General features: G+C 45.4%; 1 long non-coding RNA gene across 1 annotated transcript; it reads left to right on the forward strand.

Moving 5' to 3' along the window:
• The first annotated feature begins 1,680 nt into the window (after positions 1 to 1,680).
• Positions 1,681 to 3,529, forward strand: LOC134028353 (uncharacterized). Its single transcript, XR_009931511.1, has 3 exons — positions 1,681 to 1,826; positions 3,160 to 3,288; positions 3,398 to 3,529. It is a non-coding gene; the product is annotated as an uncharacterized LOC134028353 (long non-coding RNA).
• Positions 3,530 to 6,642: the final 3,113 nt, after the last annotated feature.

The raw sequence follows: 6,642 nt of genomic DNA on the forward strand, positions 1-6,642 counted from the left end.
ACTGTACTAAAATACACAAAATACTATACATATTATTGATTCTGCTCATAGATAAGTGATTGGTATTGAAGGTATAAACTCACCAAAACATGGACTGAACTATGATACATGGAATTTTCTTTATCAACTTTGAGTTGAGATTCTGTGTTTTACCTTAGTCTATGTTTGAAACAAGTAGAGCAATGATGGTGGGCATGTCATGTTTTGACATGAAGGGTACAGAGAATGGAGGCGTGAACGTTTTGGTCAGATAAATGATAAAAGTTGTAGATCTATATTGACTTTTAACATCATTTGTAAGTTAGTTTAATTCATCCCATTTAGACCGTCTCACCCAGTGAAAGTCAGTCTCATGTTCATGATGATGTCAATGTGTACGCTGAGTCTATCCTCAAACCTCTGGTACATGTGGTTCCAGGGGAGTCAGTATTCCTCACCATATTCCTTCATAACCTTGAATCCCTGCAGATCCAGGAGAAGCAGGAGCTCCGGAGGCTGGAGAAGGTGGAGAGGGACCGGGCTGAGGCCAAGATGGAGGCCGAAATAAGAAACTATAACCCATGGGGCCGGGGAGGGTGCGGCGCACCCCTCAGAGACACCCGAGGGAACCTCATTAGTACGTTGTAGCATGTTTCACTTACCTTCATTGTTGGGTCACCTTTCAGGATCGCATAAGTGGATCTGTGTTAAATTGATGAGAGATACAGGCTTATCCCCACATATATATAGGTGCTCATCTTTTTTTTTTCACAAGTTTTTTTATTTATTGTTTGGAGGATAACCCCTTGAGATGCAGCATCTCGTTTTCGAGGGGGTCCTCGGGGGTCATCTGATCTGTGTAACCCTCTGTGACATTGTTTGTAAAAAAGGGCTATACAAATAACATGATTTGATATAGTCACTTTGTAGAGGGACACATTTTAAACTGTTCTACCACATTTTAAACTGTTCATAAGAAATCATAAACTTCTTATGATTTGCCTGTCTAGCTGACCTGAAGCAGATGCACAAGCAGAATGAGGAAGCTTGGCTGAACCCTGAGACCTCTCAGAAAAAAGCCACAGTCACCAGGCCCATCCTGAGAGAGGACAGACTGCCGCCCATCAACACAGTCTCAGGTAGACAGTCACTGCACCAGCTGGCACATTGCAGACAACATACATTAACGTGCATGGAATACACATGGTTGTAATATATTTGATCTTTGCAGGTTTTGATCATGTCCAGACCACTGAGAAATCCAGGAGTATGTTTGCTAACCAGCAGACAGGGGTGCACTGGGGGCACCACCTGGCCGAGAGCAGGGGTCCCTGGGCTGAGGAGGGTGGACCTCCCTTTAGAGAGAGCAGGACCACCAGACTGGGAATGGTGGAGCCTGTGGAAAGGAGGGCACCAACTTACCAGGAGGAACTGGAACAGCAGGTGACCCCCCCCCCCCGCACCTCTATCTGTTGGGATGCAGCACCAAAATACACCAAATGCAATGAATGTATTAATTCTGAAAATCTTTATTCACAAAAGATGAATTATTCAATTTGCGCCACAAGTTGAAAGTCAGTCTCATGTTCATGATGATGTCAATGTGTACGCTGAGTCTATCCTCAGACCTCTGGTACATGTGGTTCCAGGGGAGTCAGTATTCCTCACCATATTCCTTCATAACCTTGAATCCCTGCAGATCCAGGAGAAGCGGGAGTGCCGGAGGCTGGAGAAGGTGGAGAGGGACCGGGCTGAGGCCAAGCTGGAGGCCGAAATAAGAACCTATAACCCATGGGGCCGGGGAGGGTGCGGCGCACCCCTTAGAGACACCCGAGGGGACCTCATTAGTACGTTGTAGCATGTTTCACTTACATTCCATGTTGGCTCACCTACAGGATTGCATAAGTTGATTGGAGTTCAATTGATGGCAGATATTTCTGTGTGAAGTGTCTGACTGTACTTTGTCTGACTAGCTGACCTGAAGCAGATGCACAAGCAGAATGAGGAAGCTTGGCTGAACCCTGAGACCTCTCAGAGAAAAGCCACAGTCACCAGGCCCATCCTGAGAGAGGGAGACAGACTGCCTCCCGTCAACATAGTCTCAGGTAGACAGTCACTGCACCAGCTGGCACATTGCAGACAACACATACATTAACGTGCATGGAATACACATGGTTATAATATATTTATTCTTTGCAGGTTTTGATCATGTCCAGACCAATGAGAAATCCAGGAGTATGTTTGCTAACCAGCAGACAGGGGCGCACTGGGGGCACCACCTGGCCGAGGATAGGGGTCCTTGGGCTGAGGAGGGTGGACCTCCCTTTAGAGAGAGCAGGCTGGAGCCTGTGGAGAGGAGGGCACCAACTTACCAGGAGGAACTGGAACAGCAGGTGACCCCCCCACCACCACCACCACCACGACCTCTATCTGTTGGGATACAGCACCAAAATACACCAAATGCAATGAATGTATTAATTCTGACAATCTTTATTCACAAAAGATGAATTATTCAATTTGCGCCACAAGTTAAAAGTCAGTCTGATGTTCATGATGATGTCAATGTGTACGCTGAGTCTATCCTCAAACCTCTGGTACATGTGGTTCCAGGGGAGTCAGTATTTCTCACCATATTCCTTCATAACCTTGAATCCCTGCAGATCCAGGAGAAGCAGGAGTGCCGGAGGCTGGAGAAGGTGGAGAGGGACCGGGCTGAGGCCAAGCTGGAGGCCGAAATAAGAACCTATAACCCATGGGGCCGGGGAGGGTGCGGCGCACCCCTTAGAGACACCCGAGGGGACCTTATTAGTACGTTTCATTTGCATCCCCTTTTAGCTCACCTTACAGGATATTATACGTGGATTGTGTTAGATTGATATCAGACAGTTCTGTCTGAAGTGTTTCTGGGACAAGGTGGACTAGAGTAGCTTTAACTGCCATGAAGTAGCTCACGCTTCAGGCTTATGCCCACTATATATAGATGCTCATCTGATCTGTGAAGCCCTCTGTGACATTGTTTGTAAAGAGGGATATACAAATAAGATTTGATATTTTCACATTGCAGAAGGCCACATTTTTAACATTAGTACCATGTGGGGTAAAAAGGTTGCTGGTCTGGTTTTACTGTGGTTAAAAGTTTTACTTTATAAATAAAAAACGTCCTATGTTTTTTCTCACTAGCTGACCTGAAGCATATGCACAGGCAGAATGAGGAAGCTTGGCTTAACCCCGAGACCTCTCAGAATAAAGCCACAGTCACCAGGCCCACCCAGAGAGAGGACAGACTGCCTCCCATCAACACAGTCTCAGGTAGCCAGTCACTGCACCAGCTGGCACATTGCAGACAACCAATAATTTCACGTGAATGTAATACACACGTACACACAATGCATATGGCTGTTCTATTTCATCTTTGCAGGTTTTGCCCCTGTCCGGACCTCCATGTATGCCAGAGGAAATGTGTTTCCTAACCAGCCAACGCTTCATCAACTCACTGAACTGGATAAGTATAAGCTTTGTCTAAAACAACAGGTACAGTGTGATATGGTTTGTGATGTGTTATGTTTACATTTCAAGACCCTGGCCTCTTGTGGCTGTAGGGTCTTGTAGCAACAAGCCATTGATTTGAAGGTTGTTGTGTACTGTACACAAACACACACACAGGTACATGATGTTGTATAACAAACTGTTTACCTCTCGGGCCCTGCCCAGATTGAGGAGAAGCACCTTAAGCAGGCAGAGGAGAGGGAGAAGCTACGCCTGGAGGAGGTGAAGGAGGAGAGGAGGCTGGCAGAGCAGAGGGCTCAAATCAAGAGGGAGTTTGACGAGAATCAGGAGATCCGAAGACTCAAGGAGATGAAGGTCAGCTGGGCACTGATTGGCTAAGAGGGATTTGGCAGAAATTAATGTTTATGCGTTTGCAATATACAGTATACAACTTATCTTATTTGGACCACACACTCTTGAATAACAATGCTAAACAATCTTGATAGTAGAAACGGGATTTTTATGGTGTGGAAACACTTGACGTAAGGGTAGATTTTAAGCGAGTGTAACATATTCTTATGACTCAGCTGTTATTAGCTAAGTAAAGTTTGGTCTTCTTGCAACAGAAAACGGACAAAAACAAGGAGCTGGTCCATCTTGCAGAGGAGCAGAAGAAGAAAGCGGTGGACAAGAAAGAGCTGGAGGAGGAGGAGATTGCTGCTGGGAGGATGCACTATGAGAAAGAGAGACATGCGCGCATTCCGGTGAGAGGACCACAAAACTTTATTAGAAAGATTTGAACAAACAGAAATATCAGTCTCTGTCCCCCACAGACACCTTTTAGGAGTGTTCTCTTTCAGGAGTGTTCTTTGTGACTCAGCTGTTATCAGCAGAATACAGTTTGGTCTTCTTCTGCAACAGCAAACGGCCAAAAACAAGGAGCTGGTCCGTCTTGTAGAGAAGAAGAAGACAGAGCTGGAGGAGGAGATTGCTGCTGGGAGGATGCGCTATGAGAAAGAGAGACAGGCGCGCATTCAAGAGGTGAGAGGACAACAAAACTTTATTAGAAAGATTTGAACAAACAGAAATATCAGTATGATCCCCATCTTACTGTCTATCTGCAGGTGCGAAGGGAGATCTCGCCCCCCATCCCCACCCTCCAGAAGAGACACAGGACCCCCCAGTCCACCCCCAGTCCCCCCAGCATGGACAGCAAACGCCCCACCACCCCCCTGTCTGTAAGTTACCGCTTGTATAAACCATAAACGTACTATCGAGAGCATCATCTGAAAACGGATATAAACTGATGTCTCTCTCCCCCCCCACAAACACCTTTTAGAAGGGCTCTCTTTCAGTGCCCCAGTCCCAGACACCCTCTGTCCCAGCTGTTAAGAAGGAGCTGGGAGCTGCAGGTAACTCACACACAAAAACACGAAATGTTCCATATAGCTGGAACCAACACATTGTAGATTATTTGTAACTGGTATGTGATGATTGTGTGTGTATGTGTGTCAGGCTGCCTACCAGAGTACAACAGGGAAGTGCTCTGTAAGTTGACTGCAATCCGTAAAAAGCTGCTCAGAGAGCAGAAACGGGTGAAGGGCCAGATGATGCGCTCAGAGTGAGAGGAGCTGGACTCACTTGACAGGTAACACCCTCCACTACTGGGGCACTACTGCAAAGTTTAGGGGAGAGTAGAACAGAGTTTGGTCATTAAGTATGAGACGCTAAATCTCTCTATGTGTCTTAGGATGGAGGCTTCCGGGGAGCCTATCAGACTTCCAGATGACTACATCCTGTCAAGGTGTGGTCGAAGAGGGTGGACCCAAAGAACATGGGGAAATACTGACACACAAACATGAAGACACAAGAACGTGACAAGGACTGTCAAAGGGAGCAACTATATCACACACACTGACGATGGCTTAGGCCGAAACGCGTCTGTTAAATAAACTGCTCACAAAAAAGCAATGAGACAAGCCTGAGAGTGCGTTTTTTTACTTTAAGTTAATAGTCTTTTTCACTCGCACCCTAAATCGCCTTTATTTTGGAAGTAGAGCGCGCCTATCCTTACAAAAAGCAACTATATACACACACAGAAGGACCAAACTAGACAGGGGAAACTACGACAACGAGAGAACTGACTACAACAAACGAGAAAGCTGAAAACCTCACACTTGACAAGGCACAGACACAGAAAATCTGACCTCCAGGAAGACTGGAAACACTAGGGAGCATGGAAAACACACGAGGGAAGAGCTGGGGCAAGACCGTGGCCGTGACACATCCTCCAATCAGAGTCAGCAGAGCGGGCCTGGGAGCGTGAACGCCACAACTGGACCAGGAGACTTCCGGCTCTGAAGCAACATTGAGGCCGTGGTGACAAAGCTGGGACTATTGCTGACTGTTTACGAGAACGATACTCCGATCACTCCGTGTTCCGATCACTGTACAATGTTTTTTGTGTGCAACCGAACTCAGACTTGTGGACAGAATGTGACATAGGAAAACATCTTGGCGTTTAGGGAAGTTATCCATTTTCTGTAAATAAGATCTAAATAAGAATACCCCACCCCCCTCTTTCTTTCTCGTTGGCTTTCTGAGAGTAGTGTCCTCTAGACTGCAACCTTCTTTACCCTCTACGAATCCATTAGATCATTATAAAAAATTCCCAAGTGGAGAATAAATGGCAACTCTTATCACATCTGGAAATGAATTGCTTGTTGAGGGAATTAAAACTAGCTTGTATAGCATCATCATTAGCCCTGCATAATTTGACATCTATTATTTAAATTTACTTTTGAATGTCCATTTTACGTGAATTGCGTTTGTATGTTTCAGTTGAAAATGTAGTGGACTGAATAAAAAAAGGTCCACTGTGGGTACTTATTTAGTTGGTGTAGCCTTACTGAACCTTGTCTTTGTCACACAAACTCATTACATAAGACTCAAGATTGACTGGACACAACTTTTATTTCTACCATTATTTCCCTTCCAGCAAAGTCATTCTTTTGCTTAAACCATTGACAGATTTCCCCTTGTAATATTAATACAGCATGACAACATAAATAGTTCCACTGTAGTATTTTTGGATGACACACACAGCTCAAAGCATTTAGGGAATACACTGACGTTATATACAGGCTTTTATTTCAGACCATTCTTGACAAAGAATTG

Source organism: Osmerus eperlanus, chromosome 10 (genome assembly GCF_963692335.1).
Source record: "Osmerus eperlanus chromosome 10, fOsmEpe2.1, whole genome shotgun sequence".
Classification (NCBI taxonomy): Eukaryota; Metazoa; Chordata; class Actinopteri; order Osmeriformes; family Osmeridae; genus Osmerus; species Osmerus eperlanus.